The sequence below is a fragment of the Asparagus officinalis genome, chromosome 4, assembly GCF_001876935.1.
Source record: "Asparagus officinalis chromosome 4, Aspof.V1, whole genome shotgun sequence".
Classification (NCBI taxonomy): domain Eukaryota; kingdom Viridiplantae; phylum Streptophyta; class Magnoliopsida; order Asparagales; family Asparagaceae; genus Asparagus; species Asparagus officinalis.
The window spans coordinates 83,561,564-83,582,916 of NC_033797.1; the positions used below are offsets into that span (position 1 = coordinate 83,561,564).

A 21,353-nucleotide genomic window follows, 5' to 3' on the forward strand; every position below is an offset into this window, starting at 1 on the left:
GGACAGTGTCTCATGATGTTTTTTTAGGATGTGAACGTGGGTCCCTCCACGTTGTGAAGGAGCTCAACAATTAACGCGTGAGAAGATTTGGAGAATTGGAAAGCGTGAAGAGATTTGAGAAAATCTCGTGAGCAGTAGCAAAAACAAAGTTGGCCCACCCGACTTCGGAACGTGTGACTGATTGAAGTTTATATAAATACCAAGGAGATTTCTCCCTAGGGCGTGCGAAGGCAGGGGAAAAATCAATAGCTTTTTGGCGGCTGCAGAGGGCAGGTGCGCAGTGCAGGAGAAAGAAGAAAAGTGAGGCTACGGGAGAAAAAGTCAGCGGCTTTTCTTTGGCTTCGTGCAAATAGGCTTTTGTGTTTTTGAGAGTTTTGTGAGAGATTAGAGAGTTAGTTTGAGGGTTTATTTTGTGAGATTGTAAACCTATTGTATTTTCTCTCTAATAGTAGATCCTCCTCCTTGCCCCGTGGACGTAGGCAGTTTGCCGAACCAGTAAAATTGGTTTGTTTGAGTTTGTGGCCATTGTAATAGTTTTTAGGATCCCTCGACGCGCAGTCCTAGTGCTGACGAGAGGAAAAACAAATATCCCACTTTGATGGGATATTAGGCTTTCAGATTCTTGTTCCCTTTGAGAAACAAGAATTCTTATCGATCTTTCTCTCTTATTGTGCACCAGAAACTCTGCCAAAATTTCCGCTGCGCACAACAGAGAGGTCAATGTAGATGAGGAGATAAGAGAAGATGAACAGAGAGCATTCGATGAAGACGAAGATGAAGAGATAAGGGAAGATGAACAAAGAGAGGTACAACAGCCCAAAAATCATAGAGGTCCCACTAAGTGTTTAAAAGTACATGGACGAGGCATAGAGGCACGTCCAGTTGTAATTTTAGATAAATTTGGGGTACCTATTAGACCGACAGACAATATCTTAAATAAACTTAGTAGTTTTCTGGGTACCCTTGGAAGAAATCCAAGACGAACACCACTAGATAAGAATTAGCACGACATTGGGGAAGAAGACAAAGATAGTTTGTGGGAATATGTGAAGGTATGATATAGCACAAAAAAAAATCATTTTGTGTAGTGACAAGGTAGATTTTAACTTGTATATTGTTATGTCATTGTAGGAGAAGTATTCAATTGCCGATTCAGGATGAAAACGGACCTTGCAAACAATTAATAGTGCATGGATGTGGTGGAAGTGCTTGCTGAAACGTTAATGTTTTACTACTTTGAACAATGATGGAGAAAGATGGAAAAAAACGCCCCAAGACTGTTCCCAAGGGTCAATTTAGAGGTTTACTAAAGATTTGGCATTCTCAAAATGCAAGGATAAGAATTTAATTTTCTATTAATATCATTGTTCTGTTTCTTTTGAACATACCAGTGTGATTTTCTATTAATTACCGAATTTTCATAAAACTGAATAACATTTTACCTTCTGATACATGATTATTGTATTAATTCAACGAAGAATTCTGAAATTTGTGCCAGGTTGAACTGCCTGTATATTCACCATGTGTACTATGACCCAAGTTATTTCGAAACAAGAAAACTTCACCTTGCCAGAAGGCAAAGTCTCAAAAAAGGTCAATCTTTTCTATGCAAGGTAGCATTATGTGCCATAAAAAGAGAAATTAGCAGACACTAAATTTACAATAAAGGGGGCTAGAAAGAAGTTCAAAAACTGCTTACATGCCAGCAGTCAATTTCAGTGACATGATTAAAATTATTTGACACCTAGTATTGCCATTGCGAAACAGTTAACATATTACAATAGTAGACAATAAACTTGCACAAAATCCCTTAGAAGAAAGTAACAGAATTCACAGCTGCAAGTCCAAAGATAATACCTCGAAGGTCGTACCAAACATATTATCAGGTATCTTCCTGCTAGCTCTCGGCGAAGCATCGACATGAACAATCCCTGTCTGGTTCGCTTTAAATTCAACAGCGCGAACTCGACACACAACAGAAACCAAGAAAAGGGCATGAACCAATACTATCAAAAGCCCCATTTGCAGACCCATTACCCTCAGAATGTTTTACGCATATATACACACACTGAAACCTGAAAGTTGAGATAAACAAAAGACAAGGGAACCAACAGTTAAAGTAGAAGCAAGTTGAAAATATAATGTGCAAGGCAATCCATTACAACCAACTGGATCAGTGGAGTTAGACCTGTCCATTCGGGCCCGGCCCAGAAATCCGGGCCCGGGCCAGGCAAAACCGGAGCCCGGACCCGGGTACCCCGGGCCGGGCCTGGGCCCGAACCCAGGCCGGCCCGGTTTTTTTAATTTTTTTCTTTTCTTTTTTATAAAAAAATGCTAAAAATTAGTTTAAAATTATTATATTTTATATAATTATGTATTAGTATATACTTACAAATTATTATGTAACTATATATTATTTATACATATATTATATGTAAATATATTGTATATATTTATAAGTTATAACTTGAGAGAGAGAGAATCGTATAAGTAGTCATTGCCCGTTGGGCCAATGGGGAAGAAGTAGTCGTTGTAATATACTATACTTATATATACTTATATACTAAGAGAGAGAGTATACACACACACACATATTATACATATATAAGAGAGAGTATACATATATAAGAGAGAGTATATTTATATATACATATATACTAAGAGAGAGAATATATATATACACGCACACATATATTATACATATATAAGAGAGTGTATACTTATATATACTTATATAAGAGAGAGTATACATATATAAGAGAGAGTATACTTATATATACATATATACTATAAGAGAGAGTATATACATACATACATACATACATTATACATATATAAGAGAGAGTATTTTTATATATACTTATATAAGAGAAAATATACTTATATAAGAGAGAGTATACTTATATATACTTATATACTAAGAGAGAGTTATATATACACACATATTATACATATATAGAAATATATTATATATACATATATAAAAATATATTATATATACATATATTATACATATTCCTGGCTGGGCCAGGCGTGGGCCGAGCACCAAAGAGGCGCCCGGAGCCCGGACTTGGCCCGGGTTTCTGGGTTGGGCCTGGCCGGCGGGCTTTTTGGACACCCTTAAGTGGAGTAATCCCCCAGCTTAAAGAAAAAGTAAGTCAGTTTACAGAGTTCGAGTTGGAGTGCTATAATCACGTTTATGTTATTTCATTTCTAATGTTTATGTTATGTAATTATATTACTCTGATATAGTTTCTCTTGTTGCAATTTACTTATTAGAAGTTCTATAATCATGTAGAAAGAAAGTGAAAAGAATAAGGAAAGTCGTAAGAGTCAAACGCTCTTGCACACAGCGGGTTCAAAAAGTTTTGCAAGAATTCGCAGAGATATGGTAATGATGATGTTTATCTATGATTTAGACATGCAATGAATGGCTAAATGACTGATATGTTATTTCATTGTAGGAAAAGGAATTGAACCGGCCTCCAACAGATGCAGAAGTGTTTCTAGAGACTCGTAAAAAGAAGAAAAAAGCACAACGAGAAAAAACACTTGAAATAATTAATACATTGGAACAGCTAACTCAAGAATAAACTGAAGGAGAAAGTGTAGATGCATGGCATCTAGTCAATAAAAAAGAACATCCTGGACGTGTGCGTCTTCGGGGAAGGGAGATCACTCAAACCATGCTAAAAAGCAATAAGGAGAAGACCATTGATCCGTGTGATCAAATCCCTGAGTCAATTGTTCAAGCAATAACAAAGAAGGTAGTGGCCACTCAACAAGAGGAGATGAAGAAACATCAAGAAGCTCAAGCTGCAAGTATGATTCAAACATTTGCAGAGATGTTGAGTGAAGTAACTGGACGTTCGGTTAGTCCAATCTTTGTTGAGAGGTTTAAAGCGCGTACTAGACTTCCTGAAGAGGCTGTCAGTATTCTAGATTATGATAGTGCATGCTCTTTGCAAACACACAAGAGCTAAAGGTAAGTACCCATTACATGTATGTTACAATCTGTTTTTTTTTTGGCATATGGCTTTCGATTTTTGTTTCTCTTTGTTTTTATGGCCTGGTATTGGTTTTCCCTATGTTGGAGCTTGTTTACTAGCCTTGGTTTTGCTAGAAGTGGGTGTTTTGCATTCAGAAATCACTGTAGCAAAGGAGTTTTATGAAGTTTTGCTTTCTGGTTTGTTTTCTTCTATTTCCTATTGCCTGGACTTAGGATTCCATGTGTTGGAGATTGTTTGCTGGACACTTGCCTATGTTCAAAGATTTTTTATCTCTAATTCTGAGTTTAATATTTATTATGTTATGGATCTAGTGACTTTAGATTCAAGCATCCCAACTAATAGTTTCTTTTCCTTTTTTCCTTTTATTTTATCATAGTTATCTGCAGAATGCAAGTCATGGCATGCCTTATCTGCAAAAATCATAGAGGGAGGAAGGAAAGCTTACATTCATTCCAACACCAAGGCTGGGGACTATACCGATTCGTATACTTTTTCCAGGTCAGCAGTAGTTTTCCTCAGAAGGGATCAATTGAATATATATTTAATTGTAGAAAACAACCAAAAAAAGCATCATCACTCTGAATGTAACATACTCAGATATTGAAATAAAGTATCACTATAAAGAAAAGGATGCAATCATCATTCTGAATGTAACATTCTCAGATATTGAAATAAATTAGCACTATCAAGAAAAGGATGCATCAAACATTATGTCTAAGAAAACAAAAAATAGCTTTTTTTCATAGAAAGCTCTATCTTAATAAATACATGCCTTTAGATATTTTTTTATTTTTTTAGTTCTTTGCAAATATCTGTTCTGCACACTTTGGAGCTTGTATTATACTATTTTAACTTGATTTATTTGTACATGTTACAAATATTCTCTTTTCCTACATACCTTTGATTAATTTCTCTAACATTTTCTTTAGTCTCATTTGAATGCTTAGAAATATGATTGGTTAAAATTCTTAATTTATCACGTTGACATTTTCAGCTTATAAATCATGGAGTGCCCGATGTCATGATCAAATCATTGAAGGCTGACATTGAAGAATTTTTCCAGTTGCCCTTAGAGGAAAAGAAAGCATATGCGTAGTTGCCTGATAGCATGGAAGGCTACGACCATGCATTTGTTATCTCAAAGAAGCATGACTGCTTAGTTTCATTAATAGTATGATGGCTAGATTCTGAGTTGAAATATTGGTAGTGTGGATTTAATACTTTGTAGTTTTTATACTATACTACTGAATGTTGGCACTTATCGTTATGGTTACTTATACTCAATATTTTCACTTTGATATTGTGTATTAAAATTTAACTTGGCCATGTTCTTAAAAAGATTGTCCAGGTAATTGGATACTATATGATTTTGATGTAGGGAACCAAGAACAACCAAATCGGAGCCGCTGCAATAGCTCAATCAAAAACGTTGCAATAGCTTGATGAAAACTATTGCGATTGCTCAATCCAAACCGTTGTGTTAGGTTTTTTAAAACCGTTGCCTTAGGAACAAAAAGCTGCTATTAGGAACAAAAGTTGCTATTAGGAACAAAAGCTGCTATTAGGAAAAAAAAAGAGAACCGCTGCCTTAGGTCAGGAAAATCGTCGTGCTTGCGTGCGGTTCATTAAAATGAACCAATACTTTAGCTAAGGTAACCATAGTCTTAGGTGGCAATACCACATTAGACTAAATCGTTGCATTAGGGTACCTCATGGAACGGTTATTAAACTGTTCCTCTATAGGGTAAAATCGTTGTCTATGGTCTAAAGCAACGCTCGCAAAGAAGATGGATGGGCAACCACTACACTTGCCCTAAGGTAACGGTTTTTATGCTAATGTAGCAGTTTTAACCGTTGCCTTAGCCTAAGTCTATGGTAGTGGATGGATCCAACCTACTGCTCCAGGGATGTGTGTGTGTATTATACTCTCTTTAAAAGCACGAGTTCGGGAAAATCTTTCAGTAGATAAAAATACCCTTGAAATTCAAATATTAATCCACTAATAGTAAGTTAATAAATTAATGAATTCTTATTAGATATATATAGTATGAAGATAAGGATATAATTTAAATTAAAATATAAATCTAAATAAGATTATTAAATACCAAATTTATAAATATCTACAAAATAAAGGGCGTATATATAAAAACTAAATAAATTAATGAGATAAATAATGTCTGCCCCAAAGGTCAAACCCAGGAATAGCGCAGACCTATAAATATACATAATGTGAATGTGATATTTATAAAATCCACCAAACAAATTAAAAAGATAAAAGTCATTCTCAAAATTATAAAAAAAATGAAGGAAAACAAAAATCATACTTCCTTTAAAAGCATGAATTCGAGAAAAGCTTTCCATAGTCAAATTTACTTTGTACTATTTTAAAGATTTAATTTAAATTATAATCTATCTAATCATAGTTATATCTTATCCTAATACCCCATGAACTATTTATTGCTCAATAATTTAAATAAGATTAATAAAATATATGAAATAGCTTCTTAAAAATTAGACAAAATACTTAAAAGTTAAAATTACACAAAATAAAAAGGTGAAATTTTAAAACTTGGCAAAGAAAGAGTAATTGATTGATATTATTTTATTAAGATATATAAATGTAACTAATAATTTAAGAAAATCTTTCAGTAGATAAAAGTACTATTGGAATTTAAATATTAATCCATTAAGTAAAAGTAAGTTGATAAATTGATGAATTCTTATTGGATATACATAGAATGAAGATATTAATACAATTTAAATTAAAATATAAATCTAAATAAAATTATTAAATGCCAAATTTATAAATATTTACAAAATGAAGGACGTATATGCAAAAACAAAAAATGTCTAGCCTAAAGGTCAAACCTAAGAATAGCGCAGACCTACAAATATACATAATTTGGATGTGATATTTACAAAATCTACAAAACAAATTAAAAAGACAAAAGTCATTCTCAAAATTATAAAAAAGAAAAATTAAGGAAAAAGCATCATACTCCCTTTAAAACCACGAGTTCGAGAAAAGCTTTCCATAGTCAAAATTATCCTATACTATTTTAAATATTTAATTTAAATTATAATCTATCTAATGATAGTTATATTCTATCCTAATATCCCATGAACTATCTATAGCTCAATAATTTAAATAAGATTAATAAAATATATGAAACAGCTCTGTGGTATCAGTTTATTACATGAAGTATTACAAAAAATAAAAAGTTTTAAAAATTAGACAAAATACTCTCAAAAGTTTAAAATTACACAAAATAAAAAGCTAAAATTTTAAAACTTAGCAAAGAAAAGAGTAATTGTTTGATATTCATTTATTAAGATATATAAATGTAAATTATAATTTAATGTTTACTATCCTTTTTTAGAATCTAAAAAAAGTCAAGTTGATGTTGGTAAAAATATAGCAATAATAACAGATTAAAAAATCTAGTCAAAGAATAAAAAATTTAAAAATATATAATAGATTAAGATTGATATTATTGTACAAATTAAAGTAACTACATATAATTTTATCAATATGTTAGTGCAGCAAAAATACCTAAGTATCATTAATTGATTGAATACTAAATCACAAAAACTTAATAAAAGACTATAATATAATAGCTTAACGTTAATTGATTATAATTTATAAATATTAATCTCTAATGGTAATATTAGTTATAGGGTAAAAAATTATAAAGTTTTATGTATGGAAAACTATCAAAAAATTTTAGAGATATCCTTCAAAAGAATCAAGTAGTTTTCATTTCAAATGGAATTCTGAACGTCCATGAATCACTTCAATTAACACTAATATAAGTTATATTTATCAAAGAAGCACCAACTGAATCCCCCCTGAAGAATATATTGAATAACTTTGTTCCAATTAAAGAAACATTCTTCATGGAAGATAAAAGGAAAATTACTATGCCATGACTCTGCGTAAGTAAAAAAATATAAAATCGCGCTTTTTATTTTTCTTACTTAGTATCACGACCCTACGTGTGACATTATTTAAGGGTATGACTACTAACAAAGGATCAATTCTTAACAACATGATAAAAGATAATGATATAATAGCACTATTAGATTTCAAGATCTCTAAATATGAATATAATATATTTTATTCCTAAAATTCTTATTAAATGACACAATATAAAATTCACCTTATAACAGTCTCAAATTTATAAAGAGATATGCATGTCATGTAAATTGCGTCAATAATATATATCAACCAAAAAATACAACTTTTTGAAGAAACAAGAGAATAGTAAGTAAACCAAGCAAACATCCATATAACACCATAAAAAATATTATATTTTAAAGATAATATTCAGCACTCTTTCAGAGTAAAGTGCCAAGATAAAAGCATCTCCATTAAGTCTCTTTATAAATACAATAGAAATTCAAATTACTAATATATACAACCATTATAATATTCAAAAGAGATATGATCTTAGAAAACCTACTCTAAAATTTATACAATTAAACCTAAGAATGATTTACCAATATACAGACACACTATCGTACCTTTAAAGCAACGATAACTATCATTTATAATACAGTTGAGTAGTGGTTCTATGTTTGCAAAGGCTGTAACAAGAAAGTAGATAGAGATGTTAATAATAAGTGTTTAAATGATAAATGTTGTAGAATTGTCGATGATGTAGTACGAAGGTTAAGTGATATCACTTCTTCACGAAATAAATATATTAAAATTAAATATTAATATTATAATCTAAAGCAAATTAATAATAAAAAATATAAAATATTTAGTTCAGATCCTCATGAAAAATAACACAGACAGAGCAAATATAACATTATAACATAACAGAAATTCTTATTGGATGCACAATAGAAGAATGCATTACAGAGAAAAAAAAGGTAGCTCCTAACCTTATTTTAAAAATAAATTAAAAGCACAAAAAATTATATATATATAAAATTAACATTTATTCTTATTAAAATGGAAAAAATCAAAGTCCATAATATCAGAATTTTGTGTTGAACATAAGAAATATATACAACTTCTTTGTGAATTTAGACGAGAAGTCAAAAGATGAATGAGCCCAATGAAAGGTAATATGATTCAGTCTCATAACACAGTCGATGTAAACGATGAAGATACTACTCTAAAATTGTCCAAAAAAAGATAAAGATGAAGAAGGATTGGTATCGACTTAATAAAGAATAAAATAGAAGCAATAAAAGATGATGATTTGTGAATTGTTATAGAATAGTTTAATTTTTTTAGTAAAATTAGGAATCTTTAGAAGGGATTTTCATAAACTATTTTTAGTGTTTTCAAATGAATATGTGGATGCTTTTATCATATAAAAGTGTACTAGAGTTAGCATTAATCTTTAGTTTATAATTTTTTCATTAACTATTATTCTGTCATTTTAGCTCACTTTAAATCAATCATCTTAGCTCATTGGATTTATTATTCATCTTTCTTTTATAATGTAAAATTTTCAAGTGTTTTCACTTTCATAACACTATACTTCCTTAGGTCAAGCTCAGTTTCATTCCAATCCAAATGAAATAAAAAATTAAATTGATTTTAAATTATATTTATCTCCTGACAATTCAACTATCAACATAAAAATTTAAACTGTGTGTAACTTATTCAAACAAACATCAAATAAATAAATAATTAAAGTGTAATCGAGAAAAAAAATTTAGTAAGAAAATAAACCAAAAATACTTAAATTAAAGTGAGCAAAAATTATTAAAGTGCAACCGAGGAACAAATTTTAGTAAGAGAATAAACCAAAAATACTCAATCACAGTATTTAACCATGTACATTGCACGTGCATAAAATCTTGTGTGTGTGTGTGTATACTATCCCCTTCTTTAGATATGTAGTTCTCACATAGACAAAGGATTTGATTTCTTATTTAATTTGGTGTTTTCATAAGAACAATAGGTGTTGAGATGCCTTGAATCCGTGGACTTTTTATGTCAGACCATTAGTCTAGTCGCGCTATGAATAACCTAGCACGGGGATCTGGGGGGAGGGAGGGAGAAGTCGACCCCCCCGGTAGGGTTCGGGGCAGCGCCTAGGGTTTTCTGGAGTGCTATATAAACTCCTTCTGATGTAACTTGTATTCTACCGCCTCACATATAATAAAGTCTCTCTCTCTCTCTCTCTCTCTCTCTCTCTCTCTCTCTCTCTCTCTCTTCTCTATCTATCTCTCTCTCTCTCTCTCTCTCTCTCTCTCTCTCTCTGCCCGTGGATGTAGCTAACACAATGTTAGTGAACTACATAAATCTGTATCTTCAATCTTCACTTTCTTGTTATTTTTCTCGCATCTGTTCCAACAAATTGGTATCGGAGCTTGGTTCTGAATCCAGCGAGAAAGATGTCTCATGCTTTGAATATGAAGATTGATAAGTACAATGGGAGAAATTGTTTCAATTTATGACAGATCAAGATGCGTGCTTTGCTAAAATAGCAAGGCCTCTAGGCACCACTTTCGAAGGGAAAATCAAAAGCAATTGATGATGATGAGATGGCCATTCTCGAGGAGAAGGCTCATTCAACCATCATGCTGATGCTATCCAATGAAGTCATCACGGAAGTTGCTGATGAGGATACTGTCGCTGGTTTGTGGTTGAAGTTGGAGAGTCTTTACATGACAAAACCTTTAACCAATAAGTTGTTTCTAAAATAATGTTTGTTCAGTCTCTGTATGCAAGAAGGTACGCCCTTTAAGGATCACTTAGATGAATTGAATAGACTTTTACTTGAATTGCGAAATATCGATGTTAAAATCGTGATGATGATGATGTGTTGATTCTATTGGTATCTTTTCCCTTGTCGTATGAGAATTTTGTGCAATCTTTTATTGTTGGAAAAGATTTCGTATCTCTAGAAGAAGTTAGGTCATCGCTTCATTCTAGAGAATTACGCTATAAGGTTACTGGTGGAGTTACAGATCAATCTGCTGGGTTAGTGGCTACTACTGGGAAAGGTCAGAGAAAATCTGACAAAAAGAAAATAAGAAATTTTTTAAATCAAAGGGTCTAAAGCCCGGAGATATCTGTAACTATTGTAAGGAACCTGGACACTGGAAGAATGATTGCCCTAAGAAGAAGAAACATCACGAAAAGAAACAAGCTTCTGCTACTGTTGCACAAGACACTAATTCGGAGGATGATCCGGCCTTGGTTGCTAACGAACAGTTACATCCAGTCAATAATTGGGTTCTGGATTCTGTATGCTCATACCACATATGTCTAAGCAGAGAGTAGTTTGCAACTTATCAAAAGCTAGATAGAGGAAATATTGCTATGGGTAATGACGCGGCCCGAAAACAGTTGGAATCGACTCTATCAAGATCAAGGCACATAATAGTGTAGTTCGTACACTTACTGATGTCAGACATGTTCCACAGATGAAGAAAAACTGATATCGCTTGGTGTTTGGGACAAAAAGGGATATCAGTTCTAAGGTGAGGTGGAGTTTTGTGTGTCTGTAAGGGCGATTTAGTGATACTAAAAGTTATCAAGCAGGGTACCTTGTATATCCTACAGGGTTCGACAGTGACCGATTCTGCTGTTGTAGCATCTTCTTTAGAAAATCGCCAATCTGACATAGCCAAGTTGTGGCACATGCAACTTGGCTATATGGGCAAAAGGGGAATGCAAATTCTGTCCAAGAGGGATCTTCTTCAAGGCCACAAGACTAAAAATCTTGAAATCTGTGAGCACTATGTCTTCGGGAAACAACATCGCAGGAAGTTTGGCAGGACAGTTCACACGACTAAGGGCACTCTTGATTACATCTACTCTGATTGTTGGGGCCCATCCTGTATTGAGTCCTTGGGAGGCAGTAGGTATTTCTTATATGTGATTGATGATTATTCAAGGATGACTTGAATTTTCATGATGAAGCATAAGAGCAAGGCTTTCAAGAACTTCAAGCAGTGGGGAAAGAGCCCGCTGGACCCTCCAGCAAGATCAAGCAAGTAGTTGAGGAGAAAGAGGAGATCCTCCCCACTAATGAAACTAAAACTTCTGAAGAAGATGTAGTTGGGGGCGAAGTAACGGGAGTTGGTAGCAATAAGGAACAACTCGGAACAGGTCTGTCAGATTCCTTCTTCTCCTCAGGATGGTTTATGAGCCCAGCGATCGCTCGTTGGACTCGCCCATCCAATTTGCCTAAGCCTCCAAAGGCTCTAAAGAAGCCAAGGCAGGAGGTTTTATTTACCTACCCTAACAAGTGATAGTTTACCTTCAAGGTGGGGCCGCTAATGAAGAAGAAGAGGAAGAACCTCACCTCCTCCATCAAATGAGATCCCGATCTTTAGCTCAGATTTCTTCACGGGTTGAGTCGCGCACCAAATCCAAACATGAGAGACCTATCACTTCTGAAGAGGCTCGCCTCGTAAAGCATAAGAAGTTCACGTATTGGACTCGCACCTTGGTTTCTGTGTCCCATAAGGAGCCGCTCAGTGATATTCTGGGAGAAGGTAACATCTTACTCCTCGTGTGATTTTTATACTTAGTCTCCGGATCGTTGGATGTGTATTCTTCATTGTCGATTTGCAAGGGGTCTTAAAGAGGGTGAAGTTCCATACGACCCTCCCTCTCTCGGCTTTATATTCACTCCGAAAGCTTGGGCTTCACGTAGCAGATGTGTGAGGCTATGGACGAGGAGCCTGCAAGTGATGAAGCTGGTGCGGCTGTTGAAGTCGGTGCGGGCACCGGAGATGGGCCTGGTCCAACTATGAGAATTACAAGCCTAGGTATATCTAACACCAATAGTATGTCATTCAGGTGTACATTAAGGGAATTGAACAATTCTGAGTCCGTGCCTCCCCTAATATTTTCTGCGCTTCATGCTCTTTTAGAGAAACTGAAGAGAGTGGGCCCAAGTGTCGAGGCCGCGAAACATGCTGTAGCCACTGAAGGTGAGTGCGATCTCCGCTTGTCATGAATTCCACCTTCCCTTCTTTTGCTTAACATTCAGATTCTCTGTAGATGTCATGATGGATGGCTCAACTGAGGAGGAAACTCTTCATGATGCTATAATCAGAGAGTTTGGCGAACACATTCGATTCAGTGGTGAGCTTCCCCGAGGCTGATCGCAGATTGCTCACTAGCATGTTAGCAGAGCAAGCCTCTCACGAGACTGCAGGACCAACCGTTGATGCTAGTTCATCTGTAGGTATGGATCTTATCTTGACATTTCGTTATTCGTTTATCAGTTCTTTTTAACTACAGGGGAGTTTTACTTGTAGGACCAGCCGATGGAGCTAATATGACTATCATTATCGGGGTCTCGGATTAGCCTGAGAGTCTTAGTTTCTTGATGTTAGAAGGAGCCGTTATTAAATCTCAAACATCCGTTCCTTAGCCTCAAGTCACCATTCCCTCGGATCTGTCCCATTGCGCCGGCTGTGAGACCAACTGAAGAAGCTGGTACATCAACGACTATTATATCTACAATAATTCTAGTCATTCGTGAGGTTAGGTTGGCGGGACCGAGCGTAGAGCTAAGTCGAAGAATCTTCTGCCGATGTTGGTAAGCTCTATCCCATGATTTTCCTTGGGATTCTGAACATTAATCGTGCTCTTTGGAATACTGATTTCCACTTTTTTCCTGTAGAGCTTTCGTCATCTCTGTATGGTTCCATTATGGCCTTGATATTAGATGACGATCCGAACAGGGTCACCTTTTGTTTGGAACTCCGCACCTTTGCTATCTTCATGGGCGCGATGATCGAAAAGATCCTTTACTAAGGATTTTCCTTTGACCCATTCAAGCAATCTCTCGATCGTCAAGTAAAGATGATTAGAGACAGAGGCCATCCAAACTGGGCGGATTCCATTGACGCAGACTTGGCGGATTCTATTGCCGCAGACTTGGCCGTAATGGAGCATAAGCTTTAGAGGTTGAGGGAGTTTCAAGCTGTAAGTGCCTCCTCATATGTGGCTGCTCGAATGGAGTATCGATTGAAAACATGGCGTCACGCACGGGCATCCACCAACCTTGTGCTTCAAGCACAATGAAATCGTGTAACACAAATAGAGTCAGCCCTTGCTAACAATGTAGAAACCCACCTGGACTTGCATTCTTCCCTCAATTTAGGCCGTGAAAGAATAGCCCAACTTAACCAAGAGCTTAAGGCGGCAGAGGAGTCTCAGGCTATCTTAGAGCTGGAGATGGTTGGTACGGAACAGGCTCAAGCTCTGGTGACTATGAAGTTAGAGCTCTCTCGAGAGAAGTTAGCCAAGATGAAGGAAGAGGCTGAGAAGATACTGACTGCTACTGAAGACTCCGTCAAGCAGAACTATCGGTCGAACTCGAGCGCGCCTATCCGAAGGAGCTTTCTAGACTAGAACAATAACTTTTTTTGTATCTCCTTTTGATTTGACTTCATTAAAAGATAAAGCCTTTTGTTTAGTGCATTTATTATTATGATTTCTTGTTCCATGTGGAACAAATAATCACCATACTCATAGGATTTTAGCAAACCCTCAGCCATCAACGGACTTGATGTGCCTTTACCGATTATCGTTTGAGTCGGGCTAGCATGTGAATTGTCTAAGTCCGTTCCATATGTAACGTTGTGCTAAACGAATAAACTTTCTTAGATTTGGTGCTATGATATTAAAAACATAGACTTTGTTATTTTCACGAGAAAAGACTAACCAGTAATGTGTGTTAGGCATAGGCTTATCTCTAATTAGGGATCAAAATAAAGTCTCTCATGCATGTAAGGCATGAATTTTGGTGTCATTAATAACAACCTGCTAGGATATTAAATACGTAGGCTCTTGTCATTTTCACGAAAAAGACTAACCGGTAACGTGTGTAACTGTATAACAAGATCGAATTAGAAAAGCCCCTGGCGGCCGAGTCGCATCAAAACGACTCGGCCAAGGCCAGGTGGCTTGGCCAACAAAAATTTAAATATTATATGAAAAATAATAATAAATATGTTATATGGTAAAAATATAATATATTTTGATGTTTGAGTTATGATAGGAATTGATTTGAGATCAATTCAATGTATATTTATGAATATATGAGTGCAAATGCACAAAACATGCACGAAGAGAAATCTAAAAAATAACCAGTTAAGGGTTTATATATTTTACACACTGATACAATTTGAATCTAGAAAAAATCAAAAGACCAAAGTTATAGGTCTCTACAAAAAATTTCTAAAAAATCTTAAATCACCTTATTTCAAGGTCGGATGAGAAAGTTACAGTCAAAATACTGAAGGTTATTTTCCTAGTCAGACTAGGTTTCCTGGTTAATTAAAAAACTATTAACAAGTTATCCTAGCAAGTATGAAATACAACAAGATATATGAGCTAGGATAAGTAAAATGAACAATGAGATATATCCTATATGATAAAAATATACAAGGATATATAAACTAACACAAGGGTAAAATAAACATAACTACAAATGTGATAGGGCAAAATATACAAGAGTAAAGGCAATTGGCGATATAAGATAAATACATAAGCAAATGCGCCAAAGACAAACTCAAACACACTCAAATGATCACGGAGTTCGGACCTTCCGTCCTACGTCTCCGCTCCCCAATCTCGGGGAGAAATTCACTATCACAATCCGGTTTGAAAGCCGAAACTTCTACACACTCGGTTTTCTAGCTAACCGAAAACTCTACAACTCACACTCTTGCAAACCCACTCTACACCCTCCCAAGTGTTGGACCTAGCCGTGTCTCCCTCAAGTGCTCGGTTACAACCTCTCCCTAGGTTCGTCAACCGATGCCACTCCTTTTGGAACGATCTCTGACTCTCACCACACACCCCTCTCGGTGTACAAGTATATTACAAAGTGATCTCACGATTAAGCACAATATAAAGAATGATTGTTCTCTAATATGGATGAGAATACAATAAAAGCTCACACTCAAATGTTACAACTCTCACCAACCCAAATGTACTATGTATGAAAATATGATAAGCTCATGTGGGTGTGTGTAACAATGAGAGTAAATCAAATCAAATCTAAACTCAATATAAAAACTATCTTTAAAGAAAGATAATCAAATAACTATGTAAATGTAAATCTAGATAAGAGCTTAGAAATCTTCTCAATAGATCAAGAGATGGAGGGAGAATAGTTGGAAGCTCAAACTTCAATAGATGATCTCCTCAAGCTCTTGTGAAATTGATTTCACAAACTCAAACTTCCAAATGCTTAAAAGCTTCTTAAACACACTTAAACCAAACTAAAACCCTTGTTAAAACTCTTTTAAACTTGGTTAAGAAACTCTCTTGGTTATTGCTGAAAGAGGAGAGCAATGGGGTATTTATAATCTCTCAAAACATCAGCAAAACCCAATAGAAAAGACCAAAAAGCCATCAGAAAATAGCTGGAAAAAAATAGCCATTGGAACTGAAAAGACAGAGCGACGGTCGACCGTGACGGGCGACCGCCAGCAATAAAGAAACAGAACTATGGCTCTGGACAAGCGACGGTCGACCGCGAAAGTCTCTGGACTTGCTACGGTCGACCACTACGGTGAACCATGAGCCAACAAAATATATAATGAGTTTCTAAACTCATGGCGGTCGACCGTGGTGGTCGACCGCGAACTGATACATGCTAAAATAGGTTTTAAAAGCTGTTATTCTGATTTTGAAACCCTGTTTAAAAATATCAAATAAATTCCAAAAAATATAAAACTTTGGGGAATGATTCTAAACATGATAATAAACATGCTATAATGACTGGTTTACAAAAAGGACTTTACAAATAAAAAATATCATCATTTTACAAAATAGACCAAAACACAAAAATGTAAACATATGAATTTTGACATTTTGGCTAAATCATGTTTTGAAACATTACAAAATAGTTTTATAGACTTGAAGAAAGATGTAAACTATTGTTATGAAGTCTATAAACAATGAATGTAGTATTTTCTCAAAATACACATATAATGCACTAAAACATGATTTCATTGAACTAAATAAAATTGATATTGATGAAATCATATATATGCATATAAGTATGAAACAAAAATATGTTTTCTAATTATATTAAGTTGTTTCATATTAAAATTTGAAAACTATCAAACCAAAACATATATGTATATATATAATTATATATATACAAAACCAAAACGTGTATGTGTGTATATGATTGAGCTTAAAGTACTAACACACATAATATAAACTCCTAAACTAAATTACCCAAGCTTGATGAAGGTCTTCAATGAGCTCAACTTGGTACACTTGCGGATGAAGCTTGAACTTGGATCTTCAACTTGAATTGCAATGCTTCACTCCAACCTCCATTGGATATGATCGTTAAAGCTCTATTCCATCCATCCTCCAACTCGTTGTTTGCCTAGAATACAAAAAAACACAAATACTAGACAAACAACATTAGTCATAAATTATTTGTTAAACATCATCAAAACAAGAAGGCCAACATGGTGTGTTGTGTGTGTGGTGTATCTGTGTGTGTGTGTGTTGGTGTGTGTGGTGTATGGTGTATGTTATGTAGAAAAATATGGTAATGCTTTGGTACAAGCAAATTTGTGCGTTGGTAGTGATGTGTCAAGTCCCCATCCACTCATTACCCAATGTGAATGTGGCCCAATTGAATGAGTGGGAGGGAGATGTGACACCTCACTACCAAACAACAAATCTTTTGTATATAATATATATATATATATATATAATATAATATAGTATATATATATATATAATTATATATATATAGTATATTATCATTTTATTTTTTTTTTTTTTTTTTTTTTTTTTTTTTTTTTTTATTTTTATACTATAATTTATTTATATTATGTATATAATACAATATATATATCTTTTTATTTTTTTTTTTGTTTTTTTTAGTAATTTTATATATTTATTGATATTACATATTTATTATATTATATATGTAATATAATATATATCATATTTTACATTAATAATATATGTACATATTTATATTTTACATTTATTACTTATATGTACATTTACATTATGTAGTATGTAATATATATTTTATATGTTTTTTATTATATGTACATTACATATTTTTTTATGTACATATACATATGTATATGTATCATATAGCATATGTATATGTACATATATTATGTATATCTACAGATTTAATATACATATATAATATAATATATATAACATACATATTATATTGATAATATTATTTATATATATATTTTATATAATATATATTTTATATATTATATATATATATATATATTTATATATTATATGTATATATATATTTTATATATAGATATATTTATATTTTATACAATATAATACATATAAAATAACATATATATATTTTATATATATTACTTTTTTTATTGTGTGTTGTATGTGTTTTTTTTATTTTATATAGTATATTTTTTATATATATAATATTTATATATTTATATATATTATATATGAGTATATTTTATATATATATATTATAATATATATATTTATTATATATTTTTTTGTTTTTTTTTTTTTTATTTTTTTTAATTATTTAGTTTTATTTTTTTTTTGTTATAGTATATACACACACACACATTACAGTATATTATAAATGATATATATATATATAAACATGTGCTTTCACAAAAATTATCTCTTTTCATTAGAGTTTCAAACCCTAGCAACCCCTCTTTCTCTCTCTCAAACCCTAGCATTAAAGTTAAGATTTTTAGAGCTTCTTGTGAGGTGAGAAGAGAGGAAAAGGTGAGATCCACGATATTTGGCGACGATGAGTCATTTCACATCAGTTTCAGAGGCTTGCGCACGTGATAAGACAAGATCATCTATATTCAAACCCATTCCCATAGTGTTTAATGATTATAAAAGTGTTTAATTAATATTTTCATGCTTAAGGCTTAACCTAATATGAAAAATATGAGATTTTTGATGATAAATCTTAACCCAATGCTAGATCATTAGTTTTTCCTAATTGTTTATGATAGTAACGTGATTGTGATCATTAGGGGTGATTAAATTTTTATTTTGTAAAACTTTAAAATTATATTTAACTCGTGTGTTAATCCTAATTTGTTGTCTAATTGAATTATAAAGAGGTTTAGTTTTTGTTTTCATCATAGATTGCAGAAAACTGCTGCATGTGTATAACGTTTAACTGAAAATTTAAGATATCATATAAACTCCAAAATAAACAAAACTAGTGTTAAATGAAAGCTATATGAACCTTTTTTCCCAAATGGAAAATCATTCTAAGAAAGATTTTTTATAAAAAAAGATATACTCAATTTACTAATAACATATTCTGCAGAAAAGTGCTGCACGTGTGTAACCTTTAACTGGAAATTTAAGTTATCATATAAACTCTAAACTGAACCAAACTAGTACTAAATAATAGCTATGTGGATCTAATTTCCAAAACAGAAAACTATTCTTAAAAAGAGTTTGTCTAGGGAATGATATGCTCAATTTACTAATGATATATTCTGTAGAAAACTACAGATATGCTGATTTGAAATAATTGATATATTACATGAAGGTTTTTTGGAGTTTTCATGTTAATTAATCATGCTTAAACCTAGGTTTGTGATACCTAAGTAAGATAAATATATTTAAAATAAATTTTACCTTAGTTCATGAGTAGTTTTTATCATGTATTAATAATCACTTTGTTTACATATGAGATAATTGAAGAAATTGTTTAATTAGGATGTTAAATCCTGTTGATGTCCGTGAACACACAGTCGATGAGGGTCTTCCATTGATGATGGAGGCCGGATAGATAAAAGGTGGGGCCGACTCCTCCTCTGACTCTACGCCTGATTTTGAGCGCGCGGGGTGGACTGATAACCTGCACATGCGAGAATCACAGGAGTATGGGGCTAGCTTCCCCTGTGGTACCTCCAATGGTCAAGTCAGCTGGAGAGCTTGAGGGAGGTTTTTTTGGAGGTCCCTGGGCTATTGAGGTCCTAGCAGGGGGGTCCTCTATAAGAGTTGAATTTCTTTTTATGCCAAGAATAAAGGGGGAGTAAAGTTCAGATGTTAAAAGAAGCGGAGCTCCTCCTTATGCTCTTACCCTTCTTACCTCCTTTTATAGTCCATTACCTCTGAGATTTTGGCTTTTCTTTTGCAAAGGAGAGTGGTTACATGGTGAGCAGATAGGCTGTTGAGTCATCCTTCTCCTTCCAGGTGTTGGCTGGCGATTGGAAGGGAAGTCATTCGAATATAGGAGAGAGGTGTCCTCTTAGTATCCTCGGTTTGATAGATGAGGTAGGGTAGAGGATAGGCCCACTGTTAGGTCATCCTTCCCCCTCCTGATGGTCGCTGGTGATTAGAGGGGGAGTTATTCGAGCCCAGAAGAGCATCATGGCGATCCCAGAGAAGTGACTTGTGAGTAGAATAAGCGGCATATGCAGGAGATTTGTCATAACTAAGATCTCGATGGGATAGATCAATGTTGTTGTGTTGATTGACATCAGAAGTGAGCTTGGTCGGATCTTATCCCTTTAGTTGAGGCGGGTTAATCTGCGAGTCATCATTATGATTTGCCGACCCGATAGTCGAGTGAGCTTTGGGTCGAGTGCATGGTCGAGACGTCTACTTGAGGAGTCGTCTTAATTGCGAGGGACCGACTGTTCCCACACTTCGAGTTGGCCATGATGACTCTTGGTCGAAAGATGGTTCGTCTGCTCGACTAGCCGATTGACTTGACCTCGGCTGTGCTTTTGGGCTTCTAAGCTGGTTTAGACCATGCCCTTTTTTAAAACCTATGCAGTCAATTTTCATATTTAGATGGTAAATTACCATAACAGTTGGCCCCTTTCATTTAGAGCTAACTTTTAGTCGGGTCCGAATGAAATAGATATGAGTTTGCTCAAAGTGTTGAGATTTTTTAGCCAGTCGATCTTAGCTGGAGACATGGCGTAGAACTTGCTAACCGCCAATCTTCTGTGGGTTAATGATGTCGATATTAGGAACCGCTTTTTTCAAAGAAAACGAGGCGTCGTGGGTAGAGTGAATGACGCCTTTACTTGCCAATTGGTTAGCATAAGCTACAAGCAGCGGTTGGCCTTTTCAAGCGATTCATTTTCGATTTCTAAAATGGATCTTTCTCAGTTACTCCAGGATTGCGCCTCATGAATTCTCCTGCATGCTCCTTCGGAGGCTTATAAATAAATCATGACGTCGTTTTGAAGGAACACTCTACATCAGGAATATTTCTCCTTGTTAATTATTCCTTCCTCCTAAGAGGTTTTTATCATGGATTTTCCTCAGAACGACCGCGAGAGGAAACTCAGGGTCCTGTATCTGTCTAGGTCGAGGATGACTTTGGATGAGGCAAACTGGTTGCATGATAAATATGACATTTCTCG

At 34.2% G+C, this 21,353-nt stretch overlaps 1 long non-coding RNA gene across 1 annotated transcript; it reads left to right on the top strand.

Annotated features, from left to right (window-relative positions):
• LOC109837503 lies at positions 3,310-3,523 on the top strand. Its single transcript, XR_002246292.1, has 2 exons — positions 3,310-3,391; positions 3,465-3,523. It is a non-coding gene; the product is annotated as an uncharacterized LOC109837503 (long non-coding RNA).